This window comes from Callorhinus ursinus, unplaced genomic scaffold (assembly GCF_003265705.2).
Source record: "Callorhinus ursinus isolate GAN/ISIS: 27379988/994484 unplaced genomic scaffold, GSC_fseal_2.0 scaffold48, whole genome shotgun sequence".
In the NCBI taxonomy this organism is placed as follows: Eukaryota; Metazoa; Chordata; class Mammalia; order Carnivora; family Otariidae; genus Callorhinus; species Callorhinus ursinus.
This window is the reverse complement of record NW_027397110.1, coordinates 3,819,668-3,836,924: the sequence shown is the minus strand read 5'-3', so window position 1 is coordinate 3,836,924 and position 17,257 is coordinate 3,819,668. Positions and strand designations below refer to the sequence as shown.

Here is a 17,257-nt window from a genome sequence, read left to right as displayed (position 1 = left end):
ATGTTCTGCCCACCTAGTCTCTGCGGGATGCAAACCCACAAAACAGGCAGAAATGATCGCGATGCCAACAAAGCATTAGGTAAACAGAGAGCGTGATCGTGGTCCAAAAGAGCGGAAGGCAAATCTGTAAGGAGGAAATTCAGTTACAGCCGCAATGCCTAGTGCGGTGTTCGACACACAGCTTGCGGTAAATACCAGCTCCCTTTATAGCCCCTAGAATACGAACGATCCACTTTCCATATGTAAGAATTGGCAATCACAAGGCAAGGCGAGGCCAAGGCCTGATGGAACCAGCAGTGAAGAACAATGAGCCTTACTGGATTCGCACGGTTTGTTACTTACGTAGACAGCGAAAGGGAGAGAAGCCACCGGTGCCAGCAAGAGCAAGACAAAGGGCCAGGTGACAATCCCAACGGCCGGATGCCCTGGTGCAGGGAGCTGACCCTAGACTGCCCAAAGTGGTTTCATATCCTGCAGCTATACCCTGGGGGGGGTCAAGGCACGAAGTCTCCTACCTCATCAGAACTCAGGAGCGCGTGAGAAACTGGATATCGCATTACTTCCCTAACTGTTTCATGACAGCGTCCTTGGTGGACAGGGAAGAGAGTGACAAAGGGTGTGGTGGCAGCTCCCCCCAAGCCTCCTGTGCTCCTGTGGTCCAGGGGGACCACAAGACCAGGACTTGGACCAGCTGTGTTTCACGCTTTGCCCATGTGACCCATGTGTGGGTACAGGCAGGAGCCCGAACGGAGCTGTTGCCCCACAAGAATATGTGCAACATTGCTAATAAAATATTTGATCAGGCTCATAGAAGTTTTGGTTCAGCTACAATAATTTCGTAAAAAGGCAATTTCTACACTTGGGTCTTAGTTTGTTGTTTTGAAGTGAGGTTTAATGTAAATGGAGTGAATTGTATAAATCTTAAGCACACGACTTAAAGAATGTTTATATTTGGGGCGCTTGGGTGGCTTAGTCGGTTGAGCATCTGACTCTTGATTTTGGCTCAGGTCATGATCTCAGGGTTGTGAGATTGAGCCCCACGTTGGACTCCATGCTGAGCGTGGAGCCTGCTTGGGATTCTCTCCCTCTGCCCTTCCCCCATCCACCCCCCGCTAGCATGTGCCCACGCACTCTCTCTCTCTCTCTGTCTTAAAAAAAGAAAAGAATGGGGGACCCTGGGTGGTTCAGTCAGTTAAGCGTCTGCCTTCAGCTCAAATCATGATCCCAGAGTCCTGGGATCAAGCCTGAGCCCCACATCAGGCTCCCCACTCAGTGGGCTTCTCCCTCTCCCTCCGACCCTCCGCCTACTCGCTCTCTCTCACTCACCGTCTCAAATAAATAAATAAATAAATAAATAAATAAATAAATAAATAAAATCTTCAAAAAAAATGTTTATATGTGTATACACCCATGTAAACACCCCCCCCCCGGCAAATATAGAACATTTCCAGGATCCAGAAAGCTCCCATGGCCCAGCACCCAGCGGTGAACACTATCCTAACTCCTGCCATAATTCTGCTTAGCCTTGGACTTGATGTAAATGGAATTATGTAGGATGTACTCTTCTGTATCTGGCTTTTTTGGTTCAATATTATGTCTCAGACATTCTTCTTTTTTTTTAAAGATTTTATTTATTTATTCATGAGAGGCAGAGAGAGAGAGAGAGAGAGAGAGAGAGAGAGGCAGAGGGAGAAGCAGGCTCCCAAGCAGCAGGGAGCCTGATGCGGGACTCGATCCCAGGACCCTGGGACCATGACCTGAGCTGAAGGCAGACGCTTAACCATCTGAGCCACCCAGGCGCCCCTCAGACATTCTTCTTGATCACTGTGTAGTATTCCACTGTGTGAATGAACTACGATTTATTTATCACAAAGTTGCCATGTACTACCTCGTCTGTGTCTTTTAGTGGATTGCAGGCACCCATTTCTGATGGGTGTAAAATTTACATTATCTCATGGGAGGCTCACTCATTCCATAGCCTCGCCAACACTAGAATTGCTGACACTTTCATTTTAGCCTTTCTGGTTGGCCATATGACTTCAAGTACTTTCTTAACCAATTCATATCTCATTGTGGTTTTAACTTGAATTTTTGTGTGTGTGATGGCTAATGAGGCTGAGCCCCGTCAATTATGCTTTCTGGTCCTTTGAAAATTCTGAGTGAGAGAGCTCCTCAAGTCTTCTGTCCAGCTTTGATCAAGTTGCTGGTCTTTTTCTTATTGATTCGTAAAATTTCCTTATATATCCTGGTTATGAATCCTCTGAATATATCTCCCAGCCTACAGGTTGTGTTCTCACTCACTTACTGCTTTCTCTTAATGAATTTGTTAATTGCTAATTTGTTAACTTGAAATTGTTAATTTCCATGAGGCCCCATTTATAAACCAGCTGTTTTATGATTAATGGCTTTTATGTCATTCAAGAGATCTGTGCTTATCTGAAAGCCATGTTGATATTCTCCTATGTTTCCTTCTGGGAGCTTTATTGTTTTACCCTTCTCATTAGGAATATAGTTCATCTTGAATTAATGTTCATGCTACAAGGTAATTAATGTGCATGCTACAAGGTAGGGGTCAGGATCTGCTCTTTTCTGCATGCATATCCAGTTCAGCATCATTTATTGATAAGAACAACCTTTCCTCCGTTGTCTTGCTTAAGTACCTTTATTGTAAAGTAAGTGGACGTAAATGTGTGAGTCTGTTTCTAAACTCTGAATCTGATCCCATGGGTCTATGTCTATTCTAACAGCAAAATCCCACTGTTTAATTGCCACCACTTAATTTTGGTTACTTTCTAGTAGATCTTGATCTCTACTAGGGTAAGTCTTCCAACTTTGTTCTTCCTCTTCAACGTTGTCCCAATTATTCTAGGTTTTGTGCAATTCCATATAAATCAGTTTGTCAATATCCATTACAAAAACACGGCTGGGATTTTGATTGAAATTACATTGAATCTGTAGATCACTTTGGGAGACTGGACATCATAACAATACTGTACTTCTCAGTCCATGAATGTGGTATATCTCACCATTCATTTAGGTCCTTCCTTAATCTCTCTTTAGAAATGTTTTGTAGTTTTCAGCGTGAATTTTGCACATCTTTCAAAAGATTCATTCCTAAGCATTCTATATTTTTATGCTACTGTAAGTTGTTTTTAATTTCATTGTCTAGTCATTGGCTAGTATGTAGAAATAAGCTAAATTTCATATATTGACATTTTATCCAGTGATGCCGCTAAATTCATTTATTGATTCTAGTAGTTTACAGATTCTTTTGGATTTTCTAGTATGTAATTATACCTTCTGAAAATAAAAACAGTTTTACTTTCTTCCTTCCTAATCTTTATATCTCTTTCCTTTTCTTGCCTTTTTGGACTGGCTAGGACTTCCAGTACCGTGTTGAACAGAAATGGTGATAGTGGGCAAGAGGAAAGTGCTTAGTAGTTTCATTTACATTAACCATAGAGTTTTTAAAAATGCTCTTTATCAGAACAAGGACATTTCTTTTTATTATTAATTGATGGACAGTTTATATCATGAATACATACATCAGATGTTCTCCTGCATCAATGGGCATGATCATACTTTTTTATCCTTTATTCTGTTACTATTACAAATTACACTGATTGATTTTCAAGTGTTAAACCAACCTTGCACTTCTCGAATAAACTATTTGGTCAAGAAGTATTATCCTTTTAATGTATCTCTAGATTTGATTTACTAATGTTTTATGTAGGGTTTTCGTCTATATTCATGAGAGCTATAAGGCTGTAAATTTCTTTTATTGTAATGTCCTTGTCAATTTTTAATACCAGGGTTTTGCCAGCCTTAGAAAATTAGTTGGGAGGTGTTCTTTTTTCTTTTTCTCTGCAAGACTTTGTGTAAGACTGGTATTATTTTTTCCTTAAGTGTTTGGAAAATGACTCATGGAGCCATCTGAGTCTGGAGTTTCCTTTGTGAGAAGGTTTTTCATTTCAGATTTGGTTATTTTAAACTGTAAGTATAGGATGCTTAGGATTTTCCATTTCTTCTTGTATTAGTTTTGCTAAATTGTGGTTTTTAGAGAATGTGTCCATTTCTTTGAGGGTGTCCTTTTTATCAGCATAAAGTTCTTCATAATATCCTGTTATCCCATTTAAAATGTATCAGGCTCTGTACTGATGGCCTTCTATTATTTCCAATATCGATGTGAAAAAAATCTGGGGCTATGTTTTCTGGTTTTTCTCCGTGATCAGTCTTGACGGGACTATCAATTTTGTTAATCTTTTCAAACACCTAGTTTGGTTTTGCTGTTTTTCCTGTTGTACTTCTCCTACCTAGTTCACTGATGTCAACTCTTCTCTTGATTACTACTGTCCTTCCATTTTCTTTAGATTTAATTTACTGGGTTTTTCTACTTCCCTGAGACAGAAGCTTAGATCACTGACTTTCAACCCCCTTATTTTCTAGCTCATGCATTTAAAACTAAAAATTCTCACTTGGGCACTTCCTCAGTGGCTTCTCACAAGTTTCAATACGTTTATTTTCATTATCATTCAGTTCAAAGTATTTGCTAACTTCCATTGTGATGTTTCCTCTGGCCTGTGAGTTATTCAGAAGTGTGTTGCTTAATTTCCAAACACTTGGGGATTCAACAATTATCTTTCTGTTATTAATTTCTTGTTTAATTGCACTGTGGTCAGAGAATGCACAGAGAATGAAATGTGTGATTTCAGCCCTTTGAAATCTGTTGAGACTTGCTCTAGGGCCCAGCATATGGTCTATTTTGGTACATATTCCATGATTCCATTTATCCCTTTCCTGGTGCCATAGATATCATGCATTTTAGCATTTGGTCACTTATTATTGCTCTAGATAGTTAATATTACTCTATATTGACCCTATTCTTCATTCCTTTCTGTAGGTTGGTGCTTCCATCTGGGGTCACTTTCCTTCAGCATGAAGGACTTCATGGGATTTCTTGTGTATTGACTTCCTGGTAACTAATTCTCTTAGCTTTTGAAGACATTTTTGCTTTGGCCTTCATTTCTGAAAAAAATATCTTCTACAAAAAGATTGGCAGGGTGTTTTTTTTCCCCTTTCAGCAATTTAAAGATGTTATTCTATTGTCTCCTGGATTACAAAAATGCAAAATGCTTCACAGATCTGCAGGTCACCCTTGCCACGTTCCATGTGTGTCATTCCAACGTTAGTATATATGTTCTCGGTACTCTGGGTCCATCAGCCTCCTTTCCGCTCCTCAGACGGCCCAAACTCCTTCCCACAGTGGAGTCCTTTGCGCTGTTCCCTCAGTCAGCATGCTCGTCCGGGCCCTCGTCGCCTGGCTCGCTCCACTCCCCCAGGACTCCCTTTCAAACATTCCTTTGCAAACTGTCCATTTTGACCCCTCTCCCAATGCACATCAGTTCCCCTTTATAGCCTTTCATCATCTCCTCTCGTTTCCTTCTTTTTTTCTTTCTAGAACTTGCCGTACATTGCGATGGCATCATGAGTCTTCTTGTTATTTATGTCATCTTGTAATGTATCTGTGTTGCCTCTTTTAGACCACGAGCTCCTCAAAGGCGTGGGCACATCTGTGTTGTTCCTGGCCGTCCTCCCAGCCCCCGGCCGAGAACTTGGCACCCCCAGTCTTTCCTCATGCTCAGCGGCTCTCCTCCTCTCCCTCTGTGTTCCGTTCACACTCTCCTCGTCCTCCTCCCGGGCTGTGGGTGTGGGGGGTCGGGGGGGGGGGAAACCAACAGCTGCTCTTCTCTCCCACCTCCCAATTCTAGTGCAGACAGGCCAGGGAATTTCTGGGAGCTGCGCAGGTGCGTAGAGGGGGCTGCCCGGCGTGATCGTACTGGCCGGATCATCGCAGGGCTCCTGGCAGCTCGGCTTGATAACATGTTTACCTGAGTCATCTTTGGCAAAGCCTGCCAGGCTCCAGGATGGAACATGTGTGCGAGAAATAGCTCTTGTGTGGCACGCCCACCCCTCTTGAAAGTCAGTCGAGGGAGGCGGGCGTGGACGCCAGGGAAAGAAGCCTGGAGAGTACCAGGGTTGAGGAGCTCGTGTGCCAAATGTGAAGTGGGTTTCTTTTTCAAGAAGCATCGGCGCGGTTACTGTTCTGAGCGCAGCCCACGCCCCTGGATCTAGAGCGGAGGCATAAACAGGGGCGAAAGAAACAAAACAGCAAACAGCCTCTGATGGCACTGAAAGCAATTACTGACGATATTGAGATGTAACATTTGCAAAGTCTGCGCCCTTCTTGCAGAGCCCCGGGGCTCGCCGGCAGGACGGGGGCGAGGCCAGGTCTGCGCTGTGTGTTTCCAGCCCGAGCTCCCCTGGCACGGCTGGCTTATCTGCAAGGGCCCGGGCCACACACATTTCGTGGCAAGGGAGCGGCCTCCGCGGCGACGCTTATCTGCTGGGTAGGTCTCGCCCTGGATTCCTTTTCGGGGACTGTGTGAAGCAAAACAAACTCCCAAACCTCTAACGAAACGGGACACAACAAATCAATGGAAACGCCGCGGTAAGGCATGTTCACGTCTGTAAAAGGTTTCTAGAAACCCAGGATGCTTGTGATCCGAGTGACTGGGGCGGGGCCCCGGTGGGGATGGCTCTCCGCGCCTGTCTCCTCGCTGGAGTCAACCTGGAAATCACTGGGAACCGCTCTGGACAGACTTAAAGGTAAACTAACTCACTTCGGCAAGACAGATTTGTGGCTGCTTCAAGCTCAGCGATCATGCTTTCTGGCAGGAGGAATACACTTAGTAGAAACACAAAAACAAAAACAAATAAAAATAGCATGACTTGTGGCGGCCCTCACTCCGGCAGAAGAGCCTCTCTGGGGCCCCCACCAGCACACCCTGCACCCTTAAAAAGAATCCTTTCTTCTCTCTCTCTCTCTTTCTCTCTTTTTGGCGATGCTACTATAGCTGTTAGAGGCATATCCAGCAGAAAACATCACATCTCTTCAGGGAGATACGGGTATGGCCTTTGAAAATGGCTCCAAGCAAGCAACCTACCACTGGAAAAACCCAGAGACTTGCAGCCTCTTACCTGACAGCAGTTGGGTCTGGACACGTCCTCTCAGCTCCCTATTTCCTGGTGGCGGACGTGGGAGCACTCACGCACGCCCCGCGCTGTGGTTGCTCGGTGAGCAGTACCTAGTCCTGCGCCAAGTCCTACCTGCGAGCTGGCCGCCCTCACGAGCAGTCACGGCCCCTGTAATTTGTCATACGCTCTCCCCACCCGAACAATGGGTGTGGGTCTCGGCCACAATTTCTTTCTTTCTTTTTTTTAAAGGTTTTATCCATTTATTTGACAGAGACCCAGCCAGAGAGGAAACACAAGCAGGGGGAGTGGGAGAGGGAGAAGCAGGCTTCCCACCGAGCGGGGAGCCCGGTGGGGGCTCGATCCCAGGACCCCGGGATCATGACCCGAGCCGAAGGCAGACGCCTAACGACTGAGCCACCCAGGCGCCCCTCGGCCACAATTTCTACAGAGAACCTACCAGATCCTGGGCAAGGGTGAGAAAATGACATCGTAGGGCACATGAATGACTTGGCCAAGGTCACAAAGCTGGTCAGATGCTGAGCTGGAATTAAAAGGCAGAATTTCTCTCTTTTTTTCCTTTCTTTGTCACTTAACACGCCCTCCCCCGCCCCCAGCCCCCATAAAAGTGTTAATGAGCTCAGCTTCTAGAAATGCGACCTTTTATACTCAGTCTGTCATGTGGAGAGTTGTTGTTGGGCTTTTCTCGCCCGGTCGCCCCTCCCATCGCTCCTCTGTCAGAAATGAGGACGATCCTGGGGCCGGCCACATGCCCTGGTCAGGCGGGCCACCGCTAACTAGTCTAGCTGGGTAAGAGTTAGCTAGTTTAGGCACCTGACCTCACACTACTCCCTCATAGAGGACTCCCCCGCCCACCTTGTCCTCCCTCCGTGAATCTCACAGCACAGTTATACTTCCTCGGGGGGGCTCTGCGGGGCAAGTTCGGCCTTTTGGTCCGCTTAATAGCTGTAGGGAAAAGTGTGGAAGTCATGGCTCAAAGTGGCTCGAGGTTCTCTATGGGCTGGTTCACTGCATCTGGCCCTCGCCCTTCGTCACCAATTATCCCAATTAAACTGTGAAGTGGCCCCAAAATTCACATCTCTGAAGTAGATTGTAGGGGTGGGAACAGAGTGGAGGCTCACTCATTCATGCATTCACTGGTTCCCTCGGCAGAGCGTGCTGGGAACCAAGGGCTGTAATTAAGCCGTAGTTCAATTAGATTCACCTGAGTTCTAATTTAAACGCTGTTTTAAGGGGAGGAAGCATTTGCCATCCGGGCACAGAGGCAGGTGCCTGGTAGCTGGAGCGAGAGGAGATGGAGGGGCTGGGGGGCCCATGCAGGAAGGGGGGGGCACAGAGCTTGGTGAGACAACACACGTGGGTTGAGTTCCCGGTGTGGCACTGAGACCCGCTGGAGCAGGTAACTGTCATCACGAGTCCCCAGGATTCCACAGGCTCTGTGCTTCACGCACATCATCTCATTGGGCATCACGAGACCCCCCGAGGCGAGCCCAGCTGGCACCGATGGGAATGGGGCTCGCTGTGTGGGGGAGGGATGCAGGCTCCAGGCTGGGGAGGGGACGCGAGAGTCTGGGCACGCATAAAGGTCATGGAGCCCCTGTGGAGAGACAGACAAAACAGGCAGGAGGCTTCTGCAGACCGTGCCTTCTCGGGGCGGGGCGGGGGGGAAGGGGGAGCGGGGGGCACAGCTGGAGCCGGACCATGCTGTGTCAGGGGTCCCCCAGACAGCAGTGAGCAGGCTGGAAAGTGTGCTCTCTGTTGCCCTAGCAACATGGCTGCTTGGGTTCAGGGAATTATAATGAAAAAGCCACATGCAAATGAGGTAAATTGCAATTAGGAGGAACCACACATGGTCTGTCCTTGAGGAAGCGCTGGGGGGATTTGTGCAGCAGACAAAGGATGGAGGAAGGAAGAACATGGCATTGTCCATGAGCGGCACACGGGCCTGGATGCCCCGGGCCCTTGGTCCTGCAGACCTGGCGGAACGCCCCTTAACTTGGCAGTGATCAGATGAGCAGTACACATCACAGCTGCAGGGCCTGGGTAAGGTGGTTGTTACACAGACTGGAGGGAGCAGGGTCCGTAAAAAAGTAACCAGAATTATCTCCTTCAAACCAGAACATAGAGGCATCAGAAGCTTTAGAGACTTGCCCAAGCTGTACCTGGTAGAAGCAGATTTGAGCACGGGTCTCCCCAAGATAAATTCAAATCCGGTTTTCAGAACAGCCAACCCTACACTCACTGAGAATCCCAAGTGGTTCGGCCTCTGTCCCCCACTGTCCCCCCAGAATTCTTCCCTAAAGACCAGCTTTCCATATTCTGACACCTGGGAGCCGCTGTCCACTGGTGGCTCCCGCCTGAAACCCACCACTCAGGCCTTCCCCCGCCATAGGGCCTGGTCCGCTCCAGAGCATCAGGACCAAAGCAAACAGAGGAGAATCCCTGAGTGACAGAGAATTAAGGGAAAAGGCAAGAGATAAAACAACAGGAATCCCAGAGACTGCTGATGAAGACCCTTAGTGAGATGGGTGGAGATACTACATTTATAAAACAAGAACAGAATATGCTGAAAAGGAATGTTCCGGAACAAGAGAGAGAATCTTTCTGTGGAGATCAGCAGAGCAAGAAATAAAGGAATCTGTGTACTGCTAGAGAGTGGGAGACTCTGACTCTGACTTCAGGCTCTGTCCTAAGGAGGAAGAGGAGGAGAGAGATGAGGGGAGAAGGGCCTTCCAAGCAGAGGGGGACGCAGGAGTCAGGCCTTGTGGGCGCTGCCTGTAGGGGCCTGTGCATCCCTGGCCTGGCGTCCTCCACCCAGCAGACCAGACCGAGTCCTGCCTTGGCTGCTTACCATCCTACCCCCCACTGGAGAAGCGCCCGACCTGCCCTTTGCCCCGTGGGTCAAGGGGCAAGTTGTCTAGTTTTCCTTTGGCTGACCCCATCTTGAAAGTGATTCTTTGTCCCCCAGAGCAGGCGATGGATACAGAATGGCATTGTGTTCAGGTTTGCAGACTGTAATCCCTTCATGGGGGCAGGGGTGGATGGGCGGGGGCACCAGTGTTTGTCTTCCCAACCCACAGATAGCCCCGGATGGTGACCTAACTTCCAGCCACCCAAGCCGGAGTGTGTTGCTATTGTTTTGTCTTGAGAAGCGACCCTAGTGTGTAGTTCAGGGTCAACCCTGGAAAATATTAGTCATGGAAATGAAGACTCAGGGAGGGCCTGGGCTGGGATAGATGCCTCAGACCCGAGAAGGAGCCAGCTAGCTCATCGCTGCTTCCTGGGAGTGGTGACTCTGACTCCCAGAAGTGCTGACGGTAAGACCAGCCCGGCCCGACCTGTGGACACCAGGGCCACGGGCACAAGGACGGGGAGAGCTGGGCAGAAGGCCAGAACTCTCCAACACAGATGGCTGAAGGGGACCGAGGCACGGAGCGGTCCGTGGCATCAGCACCAGCATTTGCTGGCGGGTAGACCGGGCAGGGCCGGGTTCTCTGCCCCTCACCCTGACACTCTAGAGCCTCTTGATACTTTGAAAAACGTATGTTCTCCGATGGGGGTTAATCAAGACACTGTATTCTAAAACCACCTGCTTTGATTACAGTGGATCTTTCTTTTTAAAATGTCCAGTTGAAGTTCACCTGACGGGGTCTTTAGAAAATAGAGAGAGAGGGGTCCCAGGGAAAACCCGAGGTAAATGACTGGCTCTCCTGCTGGGTGGCGGGGGCTGGGCAGAGATCTGCAAGCCAGACCCCCACCGTGCTCCCAGGAAAGCCCTGTGGCGGGGGCCCCCCAAAAGGCGCCTGCTTGATGACAAGGCAAACAAGCTGTAAGCAGCCTCCACCCGCTGAAGAGGACCGGGGACCCCCTCGCGTGTGCCTCACGATATGTACAGAAATGTTTCAGATCCCCTCTTTGCCTGACTTTAATCCAACCAGAGGAACAGCAGTACGACAAGGAATATTCCATTCTCAGAGTGATTTAAAGCAGCTGATTTTGACTCTTCTTTGCAAGCCCTTCAGAACACAATCAAGTGAAGCCAGCCATTTCTTTTCATTTCTGAGATGGCGCGGAGACGTGGCTCAGGGAGTTTCTAGAGCCTTCCAATGCCTCACTTCTCAGCTTGGTGGCTGTAGGTCAGGTGGGGAGAGGGAGGTGACGTTTGGTAAGGGTGGACAGTGCTATTCCAGCCCCTCCCTGCCGCTAGCCAGCTCTGATTCCCTGTTCATCTGCCGGGCACCTGGCTGCGGGTCGGCTGCCCTGTCATGGGAACAGTTTATAAAGAGTGTTGGTCACATTTTTACTGGAAAACTTGAGTGGGTGGGAGGCCGGACAGGTTGGTCTCGGGTTCCCTTACAAGCCTTCAAGCAAGCTGGGCTCTCTCCCTCAAAACCTGGGTCAGACTGTAGACAAGGGAGGCCCAAGTTTGGTAAAAACAAACAAACAAATGAACAAAAAAGAGAACAAAACAAAAACAGGGGAAATTTTGGGTGATTTCTCATGGTTTGAGCTCTGGGCCAACTCGATTCCACTCAGGACGTCCTAACATTTCCCGCCTTAAACTTCAGATCCCCAGTGAGTTTCAGACAAACAGGACATCAGGGATCAGCAAAATTGGGCCATTCCGGTTAGCTCTCCTTCCCTGCTCAGTCGTCCAACCTCTCTGGCCCACGCAGTGAGAGCTGGGACCACTCACCCCACATTAATATTCCACATCCTCAGGACTAGCTGACTGATGTGTATTTGAGAAGCGAAATCCTCACCGGCTTTTACAATGACCAGGAGAGGATTCCATGGGGGTGATGGAGCAGAGCGGTAAACCCCACTGAGTTGTTTGCTTGTGGGGGTATTTTGCTGACCCGGGAAAGGACATGATAGCTTGGGACTCCAATATTTGCCATAAAGTCCCCTGACTTGCACACCTGCCAACGCCTTCTTCAACCTCCGTGTCCAGGTAACACCTTTCCAAAACCCTTCAGGCCAAGTGAGCCCTCACCCCTGTGTGCTTCCCTATCACAGCACCCCGTTTTATTGCTGTCCGGGTATCTAGCTGGCCAGGCCAGGGGCTTTCCAAGGCCTAGGGCTGCGTCTTGCCCCCGAGGATGCTTTCTTTGGGTGCAAACAGAGGGCTCCTGCCTTGAGCCACTCTTACCACAAAGCCTCACGGGACTGAGATGGGTGCTTCTCAGACCTGAGATAGGGCAGCGACCGCAGAGAAGGAAAAGCCTATAACATTGAAAGGCGTTCCTTGATATGGGGCAACAGTTCTCAGCGCCTGGGCTCCTGCTTGCTAGAAAACACAGGCTCCCCCATTTTAGTTTTTCCTCAGCAAGCAGATTGCCCTTCCCCCACTCTGTTCCCTTTCTTTTGTAACCTGTCCCTCAAAAGGAAAATGACAAAATCCTCCCCACAAGAAGATTCTCGGCAGCAGTGACAGATCAAAGAAAATGTTCCCCAGCTGGGCATGTGTCTCAATCTATATTCATTCTATTCTTAGCCACCCACCCTCGTCTGTCTGACCAGATTCCTCTGCAAGCATTCGCGCCAAGGAAATTTGACTTGCTGCCACTTGAGCTATTGTGGATAAATGGCCTTCTAGTCGGCACATCCAGAAACTTCCATCCTCCTCGACCTACCCTGTGTAAGCACTTACTCAGTCTAGGCACAGTCCCGTACAAGGCATGAAGAGCGCTGACGTTTTTTAAGTCGACTAAGAAAACAAATCAACATTTGTGTCCGTAAGACGTTGATGGCTTATATATGCATGTGGGTGTGCGCATGCCTACACACCTATAAATGAATGACACCCACCGGCGAAAGGGATGCTATTTGGTTAAGACCGAAGGCTTCGTTTGCGAGGGAGGCGGTAGAATTAGATGTTGATACAGTAGGTGTTTCAAATGTCAGATCTCAGTGATAATGGGAAGGAAAGGAAAGACGAGAAATGCCTCCTTCAGAAAATACCCATTCATCATTTTCTCTTTTGCAAACACTGAAAAAAGCCAGAGAAGCCGTGAGCCTTTCCTTGAGAGGTGCCCTTCAGTTCCCAGAGAAATGAAGTTTGGTCCGATGTCAAGGTTACTAAGGAAACGCTGTATGCTTATGAATAGCAAAGCAAATAGACATATAAAACTTGAGTAAATCATTAATTCATTATATTATTATTGATGGGATCTGGAGAGGCTTACATATTCCTTCTTTATTCCAAGTTCTCAAAAGTTTTCTTTCATCACAAAGCAAACACTTGGATGGCCACTTTATGGATAATTATTCCCTCTCTGCCTCATTCTAGAGACGAAGGAGGACCACCGGCTCTCAGATTTTAATGGATCAAAGAAAATGGTCAACCAGGCAAGAGACGTGCGCTTCGTGGTTTGTGTGTGTGTGTGTGTTTGTTAAATTAGCGGCTGCGGTTTCTGTAGAGAATGGAAAATGCATTAAGGATAGTTTGACTTAAACACAAAGCAACCTTTCCGTTTGACAAACAGATTGGAGTAGAGGTAAAGCCTCACTACTGGACCCAGGATGATGTCCAGATTTCGTGGCACACGGACAGGGCTGGGAGGAGGTGTGAGTCACCAATTCCAGGGTGCTGTGGGGTGCAGAGGTGGGAAAGGTCTCCACGTTGATGCAACCCTGGGAGGGACGTGGGCCTGGCCTGGGGCCAGAGGCTGTGGTCGCGCCTGAAGGGAGTGTCTCAGCTTCCTATTATTCCAGGCGCCCTAGTGAGTCAGCGTTTTCTCCTCCTGCGCCCACCAGGCCGGGGGGGGGGGGGGGTCCCCGCCAAGGTTAGCGAGAGGTGAACTGTCCCAGCTGGGTCTTGCCTCTGGCCCTCCTCGTAGATCCAGACCACCTTCACAGAAACCCTCTCCACCACTGCCTCCTTCCCTCAGGACTGCAAGTACCTGATCTGAATAGTGTCGGTGATGACCATCGCCACCCAGCGAGAGCGAGGCTGGAGACAGGCCCTCTACCGCACAGCCAACAGGCCCTCTACCGCAAGCCTGGCCAACAGCAGGAGACTCCCACCATTCACCCTCCACGCTGTGTGACCCGAGCCCGGGGCTTAACCTCTCTGTACCTCAACTTCCTCCTCCAGCAGCCGGGGTCAGTCCCAGAACCTGCCCGGCAGGGCTGTTGAGAGCAACCCCCTCCCCCGCCCCCCAGGTGGACTGGCGCACCTTGCGGCTGTTAGAGAGGCCAGGGAGGCAGAGGACTGCAGGACTGCAGCCTGGTTGGCCACAGGCCTCGTCCCGGCCACCCCTTCTCTTTAGGCCCCAGGGGAGAAAGCGCTCGTCTCCCATCACCCAGCAGGTTTGGAGAGAAGTCTCACGGCACAGGTCCTCTGCTCCGAGGCCCAGCTTGCACCTCCAAGGTGAGAGCAATTTCGTGAAATGCCAGCCAGGAGAGGAGCGTCAGAAACGTCTCTAAGTTAAATAAACACGGTCCTCGTAGGGACATGCTGTGTGAAGGGAGATAGGAAAGCCACGGCCAAGGTCACGTGCGAGTGAGAGGTGCCTGGAACACCGGGTGGGAGCAGAAAGGCTCAGGGAGTTAAAGGGTGGGACCAGGGAGAGCTTCCTGGAGGAGGTGGCTTTTGAGGTGGGTCTTGAAGAATGAAGAGATGCTGAGGGAGTGAAGCCTTGGAGGTGGGGGAGTGCAGGGTGGTGGCTGTCCTTGGATAGCGGGGCACTGGGGGTGCAGCAGGAGGGAGAGAGGGAGTCTCTCTTTTCCCTACCTCTTCCCCCCCATCAATACTCTTGGTCCTTGGAGATCTCCGTAGGCAAGCGAGGGGGAAACCTCATTGTCAGGTCCTAAGGTCTCTGAGGGTACAACCATCCTAAGCCTCCTTAAAGCCAGGGGCCGGGGCAGGGTCTAGGAAGACCTGTGGGTTTTTCTCTCCTCAGGGTCGATGGGGACAGTCAATAATACAGACTTTTGGACCCTCTGGTCCCTGGTCAGGCCAGGGGGCGGCCTGTCCCAAGCTGGCAGCCCAAGCATCATCAGGGCCGGTCCTGGCGGCTGGGGTGTGGGCAGGGAGGGCTTGGGGAAGAGTCCCTCTGTCCAGAGGAAGGGGGCTATGGAGGTGCTGGTTGAAAGTTGTGCCTGAATTTCCCTCCTGGCCATGCTGGCTCCTGCTTTGAGACCCGTGCATGGAGCTGCCCCTTTGAAGGGATAGGGCTTGCAGGCTGGGGGGTTCGTTCCAGTGTGGGGGACTGCAGGTGGCTCGTGGGGGCAGCTGGGTGCCCTGTGTCTGTGGCGATTTGGGGCAGCCACACTCAGCTTGGGGGCACCCAGGCCTTCACGTCTGCCAAGACCTTAGGAACAAAACTAGAATACTGTCTATCCTCTCCCCATGTAGAATATTGTCTACACTCTCCCCTTGCTCAGATTGGGAGGGGAGGGGAGGGGGAGAAGAGGAGAGAGGCTCAGGACCAGCCCCCCCACTTCCCCTGCCTGTGGCCTGGGCATGGTGAGAGCATTTTCACCCCTGAGAAGAGGCAGAGACATGTTCCCTTTCCCTGCTCTGCAGATGGAGCACTTGAGTCTCGGAGCGGTTAACCAAAATACCCAAAGCAATACAACCAGGAAGAAGCTCGGTGGGCCCACAGTCAAGGGCCTCCGGTGCCCTGTGTGCTTCTCGCTCCTGCTAGCTCAGCTCACGGACGGTCCTGCTGTCTTCCCCTGCCGAGCCGCAGGCCAGTCTGGGCCTAGTGGAGTTCTCACATTCTGTCGACACAGAACGTGTCGGGTGAGACCTGAGGGCTCGAGCCTCTGGGCCCTGTCCGTGCAGTGGTGCTGCCGGCCTGGGGCCGAAACAGGCCAACGTCCGAAGGGCCACTCAGCAGTCAGAGGTGGAGACTGAGCGGGGAGAGGGCGGGTCCGTGAGGCTCTGCGGGGACGTGTCGGGGGCTGGAAGGGACCTGAGCAGAGGGGCTATTTCAGATTGGACGTTTCCGTAGATTCCAACCTGTGTTCTAGCTGTTCACTGAGGTCGTAGGGGAGCCCCACCATGCGAGGACGCCCATGTTGGATGTCCGACTGGACAAAGCCACTGAGGCTTGCTCTGTGGTTCCTGATTGGGGGAGCGGCCAATCACCGAGACACGGGGGTCCTGACTCAGAAGGCTTGGGGCGGGGGTCGCAGGAAATGTGATTTCAGCCGCCCTGTGGGCGTCAGAGCTTGCGACAGGTGGCCTGGGTGCAGGGCTGGTGCCGTCCCTGGTGGCGGCTGGGCTGGCGAGGGCTGCTCGCCCCGGGAGCCCAGAGGCAACGGGGCTGGGCTCCCCCTGGGTTTGGGTGTGGAGACCACACGTCTGGGGCACTGAGGGAACAAAGTATTTGGAGCCGTGGGCCTAGAGACCACATCCTCTTCCCTCCCCAAAGTGGTGGTGTTATTAAGCACAAAGTTCCCTTGCATGGCTGCCTACAGACCCTGGGTGGACGTGTCCACGGCACACTCTCCGAACCACCAAATGATAGGGTTCAGGATCAACCCCCACTCCTCTTCCCATCCCAGAAGGGCCTGTCTAGTCTAGACCCAAACGTGGACGGAAGTGCGTCTGTCTTCACCCTCTCCTTTCAATGAACTGCTTTTCACTTTGGTCATTGTTTGTAGATTTGACATTTCCACTGTCCGGTTCACGAAAGTAACAGATTCCAAAACGTGTCCTCATTTTGCAGCCCAGAAATTCCCCTGGGTGTGAACCCTGTGTTTTCAGAGGCTCGTCCGCCTGCCGCTGTGAGACCGGGCGGGGGATGAGTGATGGAGGGGCCCTGTGGTAAACTGAGGAAACGCTGCAAAGCTTTCTGCAGAGGTCCACATACTCCGCCCTATGTTACTAGCACTCTGCATTGTTGGCAGCTCCCAAACAGATTCTTTCCGCGGGGAATCAGCCCTCACACAACATGAATGGGCTCGTTTTATATCAGAAGGCTAAATTTTAACTGACAAATTGGACAGGTTCCCTAAGGCGAGGGTTACTAAGCTTTGTCATTCTCACTAAAAATGTGATTTATAATATATTCCTATTTGCTAGACACTCCTGTTCCCAGGAATGAAGGCCTAGCGCAGAAACAGGAGGTCTTAATATCTTGACCCCATATAAAAACACCCTCCTCCAGAGTCTCCATGAGCAGATAAACAGATGTGCATAAATCAAGATTCAACAGAGCCAAGCGAGTTTAATTTCATTAAGTTTTAA

At 50.2% G+C, this 17,257-nt stretch overlaps 1 long non-coding RNA gene across 1 annotated transcript; it reads left to right on the top strand.

Annotated features, from left to right (window-relative positions):
* Positions 1-6,447: 6,447 nt before the first annotated feature.
* On the top strand, positions 6,448-7,607 carry LOC112831569 (uncharacterized). The gene is made up of 3 exons (XR_003210186.2): positions 6,448-6,666; positions 6,915-6,966; positions 7,307-7,607. It is a non-coding gene; the product is annotated as an uncharacterized lncRNA (long non-coding RNA).
* Positions 7,608-17,257: the final 9,650 nt, after the last annotated feature.